Source organism: Arachis ipaensis, chromosome B9, assembly GCF_059453495.1.
Source record: "Arachis ipaensis isolate K30076 ecotype BB chromosome B9, ASM5945349v1, whole genome shotgun sequence".
NCBI classification, from domain to species: domain Eukaryota; kingdom Viridiplantae; phylum Streptophyta; class Magnoliopsida; order Fabales; family Fabaceae; genus Arachis; species Arachis ipaensis.
Window position 1 is genome coordinate 81,316,005 of NC_142444.1, and position 12,696 is coordinate 81,328,700.

The window sequence follows — 12,696 nt, forward strand, 5'->3', positions numbered from 1 at the left end:
CCGGTTGTGCGAACCAGTTTTAAAACTGTGCGCCCTGTCTTTCTCACCCCCTTTCTTTTCTTATTTCTTTCTTCTTCTTTCTCCATAACCCTCCCTTCTCCTCTTCTTCTTCCACAATCCACCACTACCGTCTCCGGCCACTCACCGGCGATAACCACCTCTTCCGGTGGCACTACTTCTCTCCTATTTCTTTCTCATTTTCACAAAAGAAAATTCAACCTTGTTCTTTTGCACTTCTCAAGGTTCTACTTCCTCCATATCCCATCTATTACTTTTTTTGCATTATTTCTTCTTTTAGTTAGATTCTTTTTGTTGATTTACTTAGTTTCTCTTTTAGTTGCATGATGATGTTCCTTACTTTTTGTTTGCTTACTTTTCCTTTTCCTTATTTTTCCATGGATGTTGTATTTGAGCTTAAATTTCTTTAATAGATCTTTTGTCACTTTTCCTTATCTTTGCCTATATGTGATGTTTATGTGATGATTGATGTTTCATTTTGGGCTTTAAATTGGATGAGTATCTCATAATTGCTCATTGCTTGTTAATTGCACACCAAGTGTTCGAGGAAATGCATGAATGCCATTTTGGTTTATTTTGATAATGTACTTTGAATTTGGTGCTTCTCCTCATTCACTTGTTTTCTTCTATACCCATTGAGTCCACTTTGCTTGCTTATTAGATAGTCATTGAACATGACTTGCTCTTTGTTATGGATGCTTGAGATTACTCCTTTCATGCTATTGCATGCTTTATTACCACTTGCATCCCATGCCAAGTGTTGTGACCCATGCCTCTATAATCACTTTGTTGCACTACTTCTTTTAGGCACTATCCTTCACTTGCATAATTTTGTTAAAATGATTCTTTAGGTTTAATGTTTTCTTATTTCCCTTCCTTTCTCAGGATGGCCACCAAGAAAGGCAAGGAGAAAGCTTCGAGGAAACCGGCCGCAAAGAGGGCACCCTAAAGATCAACTTCTAAGGCGCACTCTTCATTGGGAGCCAGACCCCTATCTAAGAAGGCGAAGACACCCGCTCCTATTGATGAGAATGAAAAGAGCAAACTGGCAAAAGATTCTTCAAGGTTCCCCAACCGCTTCTGTGAACTTATGTTCCCCTCCATAGCTATACGGAACTATCATCCTGAGCATCTACTTGCTCTGCTGGACAAGGTTGCTCCTTGTATTCTACCCCGCATTGAACGGCGAGGACGGGAGTTTCTCTTGAGAAAACCAAGGGAGATCAACCTCTCTTGGGTGGAAGAATTCTACACTAACTACCACTTTCCCTCTCTTCAATCGGTATACATGCACCGGAAGCAACTCTCAGTTTCATAAAAGGCTATTCAGCAAGTGTTTAATGTCCTACCGGTACCAAGTGATATGGATGGCTACCAAGAAGTCTTACGTTTGTGAGAAAAGTTTGGATTTGATTGGGACTCGATCCTTCGAGTCATTACTGAACCAGAGGCATTTTGGATCCATGGTCGACTCCGGATGAGGCCCAAGTGCATTGACGCTCGCTTTCTCACTGTGGAAGCTAGAGCTTGAGCCCAGATCCTATCTTATTATGTGATACCTAGCACCCACAAGTCATCCTTCACGGCGGACCTCGCCTTGCTTGTTTGGTGTGTTCTCACGGAGAGGCCGGTGAACATTCCATTTCTTGTCAAGCAAGCGATGAGTCAAGTCCACGCCCGGGGTAATTTGCCATTTCCAGCATTGGTATCTGATCTAGTTGCTGCTGCGGTCCCAAGGACAGAAAGATTATAGTTCCGGCTAAGGGCGATGTGGCCCCAAGCGGAAAATACTTACATCTTCCCATGAACAACCCAAGTCTTGACATAGCCCTTCCATCTACTATTCCTTCCACCTCATCATCACCACCACGGCAAAGATCCACGCATCAAAGGATAGAAGATCTACACCGGAAGCTTGATAGATATGAGCGGCGCAACCAACGCCGATACACTTATATCAAGAAGCTTCTACGTTGTGTTACCCCTAGCATGGAGGAACCCGAAATATTCACTTCCACCTCAAACCCAAGTGATGGGAGCTCTGAAGGAGAGGATAGTGACGGTTCTGGTCCCGACCGCCCTTTGCACATAGTTTGTAGCACGGAAGACCGTGCTAAATTCTATGTGTGGGAAGGTCGTTCGACCGATCTCCATGGGTAACAATCTCTTCTTTCAATACCCATGGATTTATCTTTTGCTTAGTAGTTAGTACATTGCATGTGTAGTTAGTCTTGCTTGTAAATACTCCTTGCGTGATAGTTAGTTTCTATAGAGTTGCTTAGTCAAAATAATAACTTCTTCCCCAAGAAACTGTGTTTTAGGGTACTCTACCAAATTTTGAAAACTTTTTGCAATAAACTTGTTTTAAGAATGTATTTTGGAACATAGTGATTGAGCTAAGAATACAAGCATGTAAGTTTCGAGCCTATTGCATGGTTACATCTTCTAACCATTATTTTCCATTCTTGTGTGCTTATTTCTCTCTCTATGATTGCAATCCTTGTTTTGTCTGATTCTATATGTCCATTACTTTGTGTATGAATGCATTTACATGATTGAGGCCATCATTTCAATATCACTTTTTCCAAATGGCCTTAACCCTTTTATCTACCATTGCTAACCAATTTTGAGCCCATGATAAACCCTTTTTGTTCTTAAATAGAGCACATCAACAACCCTAAGAGAAAAACCATGAATGTCCCTAAATTTGGATCCTTGATTAGCTTAGGTAAGTTAGGATGTGTATCATTCAATTAGGAGGTATACTTGGGAAATTTGGGTAGATATAGAGGTGTGTAATTGTAGTGTAATTGAAAATTCTAGGATTTGGGAACATGCTCATGTATTGAATGATTGAACCATATGCATTGAAACTTTTGTACATAAATCCCCAAGAAAAGGGGGACCCAAAAAAATCTTTGAAAAAGAAAATAAAAGCAATGAAAGTGGACAAAGAAACCCCAAGAAAAAGTAATAAAAACAATGTATATGGGATGTGAATTGAAAATAATGCATGAGTATGCAAAAAGTGAAACTCAAGGGTAGCTAGGTAATGTATTATAGTTGTATAGGTTGTTCTATGTGTCTAGTGGGATTCTAGGTTAATCAAGGACTCAAATTTTAAGCTCACTTGGCCATACACATCCTTACCTTCACCCTAGCCCCATTACAACCCATGGATAAGACCTCATGATACTTGTAAGCATGCATTAAGTAATTGTTGATTGTTAGATGAAAGACAAATCTTGGAAAGCATGATTAGGAGAGGATTGAGTGACGAACCCTATACACTTGAGCGGATAAAGCGGATACACTTCCGGTGAGGTTTCGATGCTCAACTCCTTGTTCCCGGCTTTCACAGGCATTCATCTAGCAAGTTATATGCACTCCTTAGTGATGTTCAATTTGGTAGGATTCATGAACTATGTATTATTTTTACCCTATATGTTCATATGTGTTCTTGGAGGATAAATTTACCCTTGACCAAGTAATTAGATGATTTTACATTAGTTGCATGCATTTACTTAGGTAGTTTGCATTTAATAAACCCTTTCTTACCATGATCTTTGGTCTTTTTATTCTAGGCATGAGGACATGCTTGGTTTAAGTGTGGAGACATTTGATAAACCCCAATTTTGTGGTTTATATTATGTAGAATTTAGGGGGTTTTGTCAATATTTTCTGCACTTATTCACAAGAAATGCATGGTTTTGTGTTTCCTTCCTAATATTGCTCCATGATGAAAAACATGCTTATTTTTCCTTAAAATTGCCATATTTTAATCCTCTTCTATTGCCATTCGATGCCGTGATGTATTTGTTGAGTGATTTCAGGAATTATAGGGTAGGAATGGCCTAAAAGAGAGAAAGAAAGCATGCACAAGAGGAAGGAACATGAAGATTTGGATTTTGGGATATTCAGCATTGGCGCGCATGCGCACTCCACGCGCACACATGGATGAGGATAGCTAGAAGTGGCGAACGAGGATGGACGCATCCGCGCGGATCAGAGGATTCCCATTGACACGCACGTGCACCTGGCGCGCACGCGTGGATCACAAAAGCAATCGGCGAGCACGCACGCATGGCGCGTACGTGCGGGAAGCTGCACGTGACCTCATTAAAGGAAATCATGCCTGGCAATTTCTGAGGCTCATCAGGCCCAATTTCGAGCTGTTTCTGCATGGAAAAGACCCAAGAATGCTATGGGGAAAAGGGGGGATCATCCATTTTACACTAGACACAATTTTTAGCTAGCTTTTGGTTTTTGTTTTTCTAGGGAGAGAAACCCTTGTTCCTCTCTAGATCTAGCTTTAATTTGATCTCTCCTTTGTGAATTCTGAATTGGATCTTGTTAATTACCAGTTTTAATTGTTCAATTTGAATTCCTTAGTATAATTTTGCTTAGATCTTGTGTTAGTTTTACGAATTCTTGTCAATTGTCATTTTATACCCATTTCATGAATGTTGTGAATCTTGATTTGTTGATGTTACATTGATAATTTCTATGATTAATTGTGTTGTTTGAGTGATTGTATGTTGATAATTGTTAGTGGATACTTGTTGATTTCAATTTAATTACAATTTGAACATGTCTTTTATTAATGCTCACCATGTGTTTGATGAATTGTTTACTTTGATTATGGAGTAGTTCTCTTTAATCTTGGCCTAGGCTAAGGGGATTAGGTGAGCTTGAGTCATTGGGTCTAATGGAGTTGATGATTTGAGAGCCCTTAGTGGTCAATTTGATAGCCATTGACGCTAACCTTCTATTAAGTCAATTAGTAATGAGGTTAGAACTTATGGGTTGATGTTGACAAAACCATTTGACGTACTTCAAGTGTAGAAGTAGACTTAATGAGTTTGGTTCCTCATAATTGTCAAGATACGGTTATTAGACAAGGATGGTGACCCCAATTCCTATGCCTAGCCAAGAGTTGCTTTTATCATTCGTATTTGAAAACCCAATTTCTTGATTACTTGTCTTAGTTATGGTTACTTGTTTAGTCTAGAATAGAATTATATTGGATGTTACTTTGTTAGTTTCAAATTGCTCATATCTTGCTTAGTTATTTGAATTAGTTTCTTGCAATTTAAGATTACTTGTTTGTTAAGATTCCTAGTTTAAATTCTTGCGCATGACTCACAACCCCGGATTTCTAACCAATGTTGAAGCACATGTTTGCCCATTCCTTGTGAGATAACCCGAGGTTTGAATACTTCGGTTATTTCTATTGGGGTTGAACTTGTGACAACCAATTTCTCTTTCTAAATTTGATACTCGAGGATTGTTGTTGGTAGAGCTATACTTACAACACGACTTTCACTGAGAGATTCTTTACCGACAAATTCTCGGGGCATCACTTTGCCACCACCGACCAGCCACAGCCACCACTGCCTCGCCTCGCCATGCCCCCGCCACTGCACCGCCCTCGCCAACTGCCCTCCCACCCTTCTCCCTGCACTGCCCCCCATCACCGAACCACCACCGTGCCGCCACCACCCAGAACCGCCGACCACCACCACGACCCCCACAACCCTCACCCTCCTCGCCCCCTTCTTCTCTCCCCCCCATAACCCCCTTTCTTCCCCAACCACCAAACCGCCGCCCTGCCTCTACCAAGGACTGCCGTCGTGCCGCCTCCTAGTGCCGCCGCGTCGCTAGTACCACTACCACCATCTCTCTGAGTCAAAATTCTATTCCTCTGCCCACCAGGTTCCGCCAAACAACGATTCCTTTCCCCGTTAATTAGTTAGTCACATTTTTTTTCAAATTAGGATAGTTAGATATGCATGATCGTAGTGGATTTTAGGTGATTAGTTAGCTAGGATGTGGTTAGTGGATTTAGGCCTGATAATTGCGCCGTTCTTGTTACTTGTTTTATCTGTTTTGCAATTTTGAATTTGCTATGATGATAATGCTGTTCATATGCTGTTTTTCCCATTCTTTAATGCAGATTGAGTTTGTTTATTCTGAACTCATGTGAATTACTATTTGTTACTCTTTTCTGTACTACTTTATTATCATATGAACTGTCTCTGCTACTGTTTATTACCTGGGAATGTCCAATTTTTAGCCAGAATGCTGGCCAATTTTTTCCAAATTGTTTCAATAAACTACCATTCATGAATTGGTTTTGGTAAATTCAAGTTTTGTACTAATTGGTTTCAACCAATCCAATTCATGGATGAATGGGCTATCTTTCTTATTCTTTCTGATTCCCTTATTCATTAAACCGCCTTATTGATGATTTTACTTTCATTCTACAATTCTTTTATATGAATTATCATCAATAATCTGCAATATTTACTTGAATGTGAGTTACTTGTTATTCAAGTTTGTGAAATTTGTTATTAATTAAAGAACCACAACACCATGCCACTTACTTTGACTTCACTTTTTAACTCCTAACTGCTTTAACTCTATAACTTTTCTTTTGGTTTTTACCTAACAACTTTCAAACCATTTCAAGGCATGGTTACTGTTGTTCCTAATTAACAAGAATTCCGCATATCATAGATTTTGGATTGTGATTTTCATTCTCAAACTTTTAACTTGAATACAGTCCAATATTTTATAGTTATTTAACTCACCCCATGCTTATATTGCTACTTTATTCCTCTTTTGCCCCTCTATGCTTATATTGATAAAATCCTATTTGCTTACCTATTTTCCTGCTTTAATTTCTTAAACTGTATCCTGAAACTTCTGCTTTTCAGGATGTTTGACCCTAAAAGCAAAGGAAAGGGCAAGGCAACCACAGGCAAAAAGAAAAGAGGAGAATCCTCTACCACCATCTTAAATATCCTCCATGATGATTCCTGGCGGGAAAAGAATTTTACCCTACAGGAAAAGGCTGATCAGTTGGTGCCTGCCACAGACCTAGTAAAGTTTGCCAATAGATACTGTGAACTCAAATATCCGATCTTTCAAACTTCAAGGAATTTATACCTGGAAAAGACCCTCAAAATTCCAGAAGAACTCAAATAATACACCTCAGAACAAATTAGATAGAGAGCCTAGTTCTTATTGGAGAGGAACTTGACTGAGGTCAATTCATCCTGGGTTAGAGAATTCTACTGTAACTATTTCAAAACGATCCTGGATGCCGTACAGCTTAGAGGCAAACAGATTCTAGTTACTGAGGAAGCAATAGAAGATATCCTCCAGCTGCTACCTAAATCAAATACACCAGATGGTTATCAGCAAGCTGAAGAGGATATGAGATTCATGAGGTTTGACTGGGACGCAGTAAAGCAGACTATAGCTCTTGATCCTACTGTCCCATGGGTCATGGGCAAGTCCACAGTGGCCCCAAAGGGAATAAAGCTTATCTATCTGAATGATAAGGCTCGGCTTTGGCAGCAGATTTTGAGTAACTACGTGATGCCGAGTACTCATGAGACAGAGGTGCCAGCTGCCATGATTACCCTCATTTGGTGTGTGATGGAGGGCAAGGACTTGTACCTTCCCAGATTTATCCGGTATAATATGTCCAGGGTCCATGTCCGAGGCACTCTGCCCCCTCCATACTTGATTACTCAGATGGGACGCCGAGCTGAGGTGCCGAGGGAGATTGTTGATGAAAAGCCACCTGTCGCCGAATGCAAGAAGATTATCCCACACAGCAGGAAGTTCCAGGTTTTGGGCTACTAACCACCCTTTCTCACTGACTCTGCTGAGGCAGCCACATCTTCTGCTGCCCATTCAGCTCCTACTGCACCAGCCACCACCACAGTACCTCCACCTGCTTCAGAGCCCATCAACCACCTGGTGCACTGACTCTTCGAGTGCCTGGATCGGATGGAGCGCTGTGATGAGCAGATAATTTATACGCTTTTTGGCATTGTTTTTAGTATATTTTAGTTAATTTTTATTATGTTTTTATTAGTTTTTTAAATAAAAATCACATTTCTGTGATTTCAGGTATTTTCTGGCTGAAATTGAGGGACCTGAGCGAAAATCTGATTCAGAGGCTGAAAAAGGACTGCAGATGCTATTGGATTCTGACTTCCCTGCACTCAAAGTGGATTTTCCGGAGCTACAAAAGTCCAATTGGCGCGCTCTCAATTGAGTTGGAAGGTAGACATCCTGGGATTTCTAGCAATATATAATAGTCTATACTTTGCCCGAGATTTGATGGCCTAAACTGGCGTTCCAAGTCAGCATAGAAATTCTAGCGTCAAAACGCCAGAACTGGCATAAAAGCTGGAGTTAAACACCCAAACTGGCACAAAAGCTGGCGTTTAACTCTAAAAAAAGTCTCTACACGTGAAAGCTTCAATTCTCAGACCAAGCACACACCAAGTGGGCCCAAAAGTAGATTCTGCATCATTTACTCATTTCTGTAAACACTAGGTTACTAGTTTTCTACAAATAGGACATTTTGCTATTGTATTTTCATACTTTTACACACTAAAGAATAATCTTTGGACGTTTAGTCCTTAGACCTTGAGACTGGCCATTCGGCCATGCCTAGACCTTTTGTTCTTATGTATTTTCAACGGTAGAGTTTCTACACACCATAGATTAAGGTGTGGAGCTTTGCTGTTCTTCATGAATTAATGCAAAGTACTATTGTTTTTGTATTCAACTCAAGCCTATTTCTTCTCCAAGATATTCATTCGCACTCAAGAACATGATGAATGTGATGATTATGTGACACTCATCATCATTCTCACCTATGAACGCGTGCCTGACAACCACTTCCGTTCTACATGCAACAAGCTTGAATGCGTATCTCTTGGGTTTCTAATCTAAGATTGGAACCTTCGTGGTATAGGCTAGAATTATTGGCGGCCATTCCTGAGATCTGGAAAGTCTAAACCTTGTCTGTGGTATTCCGAGTAGGATCTGGGAAGGGATGACTGTGACGAGCTTCAAAATCGCGAGTGTTGGGCGTAGTGACAGACGCAAAAGGATCAATGGATCCTATTCCAACATGATCGAGAACCGACAGATGATTAGCCGTGCGGTGATAGCGTATTTGGAACATTTTCACTGAGAGGATGGGAAGTAGCCATTGACAACGGTGATGCCCAACGTAAAGCTTGCCATGGAAAGGAGTATGAATGATTGGAAGAAGGCAACAGGAAAGCAGAAGTTTAGGAGGAACAGAGCATCTTCATACGTTTATCTGAAATTCCTACCAATGAATTACATAAGTATCTCTATCTTTATTTTATGTTTTATTCATATTTTAATTATCAATTCTCCATAACCATTTGAATCTGCCTGACTGAGATTTACAAGATGACCATAGCTTGCTTCAAGCCGACAGTCTCCGTGGGATCGACCCTTACTCACGTAAGGTTTATTACTTGGACGACCCAGTGCACTTGCTGGTTAGTTGTGCGGAGTTGTGATAAAGAGTTGAGATTACAATTGTGCGTACCAAGCTGTTGGCGCCATTGATGATCACAATTTCGTGAACCAAGTTTTTGGCGCCGTTGCCGGGGATTGTTCGAGTTTGGACAACTGACGGTTCATCTTGTTGCTTAAATTAGGTAATTTTACTTTATGCTTTTAGCTTTTTACTTTTTATTTTTGAAAAAAAAAATTTTTTCAAAAATACAAAAATACTTCTATTCTGTTCTTCAGAGTTTTTAATAATGGATTCTAGAGTTTCATGATGATTTGTTGAAGTCTGGCTGGCTGTGAGCCATGTCTAATCTTTTGGACCGAGGTTTCAACTTATCATCACAAGAGCTTGTTGATTTCTATTAATTTTGCTGTTGAAAGTAATGATCTGCTAAAGCTTGGCTGGCCATTGGCCATGTCTAGTATTTTGGACCAAAGCTTTCACTGAAAGCTTGGCTGGCTAGTAAGCCATGTCTAATTCCTGGACCGGAGTTTTAGACTAACATTGCGTGATTCCTGGAATTCTCTTTAAAAATTTTGAATCTCTTTATTTTCTTTTCCATATAATTTTCGAAAAATCACAAAAAAAAAATTTATAAAACCATAAAAACCAAAAAATATTTTGTGTGTCTTGTTTGAGTCAAGTGTCAATCTTAAGTTTGGTGTCAATTGCATGTCTTTATTCTTCTTGCATTTTTTTCGAATATAAATATGTTCTTTATTGATCTTCAAGTTGTTCTTGATGATTCCAGTGCTCCGATCTTTAATTTCTCTTATTTTGTATCTTTTGTTGTTTCTTACATGCATTTTTAAATTATTATGGTCCTTAGTATACAAACTTCTGAGTTTGGTGTCTTGCATGCATTGTTTATTTGATCTTAATTACATTTTTTTATTGTTTTTCATCATTAAAAAATTCAAAAAAATTTTTAAAATTGTGTCTTTTCAAGTCAATAATACAGAGAATTGAAGATTCAGAACATGCAGCTGAGGAATTACAGGAAAAAAGCTGGGCGTTCAAAACACCCAGTGAAGAAGGAAAACTGGTGTTTAAACACCAGCCAGGGTACCTAGCTGGGCGTTAAACGGCCAAAAAGGTAGCATTTTGGGTGTTAAACGCCAGAATGGATGCCATTCTAGGCGTTTAACGCCATGAGGACACTAGAGGGAAGATTTTGTTTTTAATTCAAATCTTTTTCAAATATTCATAATTTTTCAAAATCAAATCTTTTTTAAATCATATCTCTTCAACCATATATTTTTAAAATCAATTTATTTTCAATTTTTATTTATTACTATTTTCGAAAATCCTTGCTACAATTAGTGATTTAATTCAAAATTTTCAAGTTGTTACTTGCCTATTAAGAAAGGATCAAATTCTAGAATCATATCTTTTAATTTCTTGTTGGTCAAGTAATCAACTTTAATTTTAAAAACTTTCTTCTTTTTAATTTGATTTTCAATCATATCTTCTCAATCATATCTTTTTAATCACATCTTTTTCAAGATTAATCATATCTTTTTGATTTCTAATTTCAAAATCTTTTTTAAAAATCACTTAATTTCTTTTCCAATCTTAGTTTTCGAAAATTATTTACCAAATTTTCAAAATTTCTCTTAATTATTTCAAAATCTTTTTACTTTATTTTTAAAAATTCTTCCCATCTTCTCACATCCTTCTATTTATAGACTAACACTCTTCTTCAATGTACAATTCGAACTCTATCCCTCTTGATAAGTTTGAATTCTTTCTTCTCTACCTTTTCCTTCTATTCTTCTTTACCTCTGACACCTCAAGGAATCTCTATACTGTGACATAGAGGATTCTATATTTTCTTCTCCTCTCTTTTCATATGAGCAGAAGCAAGGACAAAGGCGTTCTTGTTGAAGCTGATCCTGAACCTGAAAGGACCTTGAAGAGAAAGCTAAAGAGAAGCTAAAGTACAACTCTCTATAGAGGACCTAACAGAACTTTTCAAACAAGAAGAAGCCATGGCAGCCGAAAACAACAACAATGCCAACAATGCAAGGAAGGTGCTTGGTGACTTTACTGCACCTACCCCTGGCTTCTATGGGAGAAGCATCTCAATCCCTACCATTGGAGCAAACAACTTTGAGCTTAAGCCTCAATTAGTTTCTCTAATGCAATAGAATTTCAAGTTTCATAGACTTCCATTGGAAGATCCTCATCAATTCTTAGCTGAATTCTTGCAAATCTGTGACACTGTCAAGACCAATGGGGTTGATCCCGAGGTCTACAAGCTTATGCTTTTTCCCTTTGCTGTAAGAGACAGAGCTAGAACATGGTTGGATTCACAACCTAAAGAAAGCTTGAACTCTTGGGAAAAGCTAGTCAATGCCTTCTTAGCAAAATTATTTCCACCTCAAAAATTGAGCAAGCTTAGAGTGGAAGTCCAAACCTTCAGACAGAAGGAAGGTGAATCCCTCTATGAAGCCTGGGAAAGATACAAGCAATTGATCAGAAGATGTCCTTCTGACATGCTTTCAGAATGGAGCATCATAGGTATTTTCTATGATGGTCTATCTGAACTGTCCAAGATGTCATTGGACAGCTCTACTGGAGAATCTCTTCATCTGAAGAAAACGCCTGCAATAGCTCAGGAACTCATTAAAATGGTTGCAAATAACCAATTCATGTATACTTTTGAAAGGAATCCTGTGAATAATGGGACAAATCAGAAGAAAGGAGTTCTTGAGATTGATACTCTGAATGCCATATTGGCTCAGAACAAATATTGACTCAACAAGTCAATATGATTTCTCAAAGTCTGTATAGAATGCAAGCAGCAACAGGCAGTACCAAAGAAGCTTCATTTGAAGAAGAAGCTTATGATCCTGACAACCCAACAATGGAAGAGGTGAATTACATGGGAGAACCCTAAGGAAACACCTATAATCCTTCATGGAGAAATCATCCAAACCTCTCATGGAAGGATCAATAGAGGCCTCAACAAGGCTTCAACAACAATAATGGTGGAAGAAATAGGTTTAGCAATAGCAAGCCTTTTCCATCATCTTCTCAGCAACAGACAGAGAATTCTAAATAGAGCCATTCTGACTTAGCAACCATAGTCTCTGATCTAATTAAAACCACTAAAGTTTCATAACTGAAACAAGATCCTCCATTAGAAATTTGGAGGCACAAGTGGGTCAGCTGAGTAAGAAAATTACTGAACTCCCTCCTAGTACTCTTCCAAGCAATACAGAAGAGAAACCAAAAAGAGAGTGCAAGGCCATCAACATTACCCACACGACCGAACCTGGAGAGGAGGAAGAGGCAGTGATTTCCACTAAGGA

General features: G+C 38.9%; 1 long non-coding RNA gene and 1 other non-coding gene across 2 annotated transcripts in view; both read right to left on the reverse strand.

Annotated features, from left to right (window-relative positions):
- LOC148545181 (uncharacterized) overlaps positions 1-12,696 on the reverse strand; it is a 194,862-nt gene that overhangs the window by 132,129 nt on the left and 50,037 nt on the right. The gene's annotated exons all lie outside the window — the stretch shown is intronic.
- Positions 11,776-11,883, reverse strand: LOC148545187 (small nucleolar RNA R71). The gene has a single exon (XR_015900848.1). It is a non-coding gene; the product is annotated as a small nucleolar RNA R71 (small nucleolar RNA).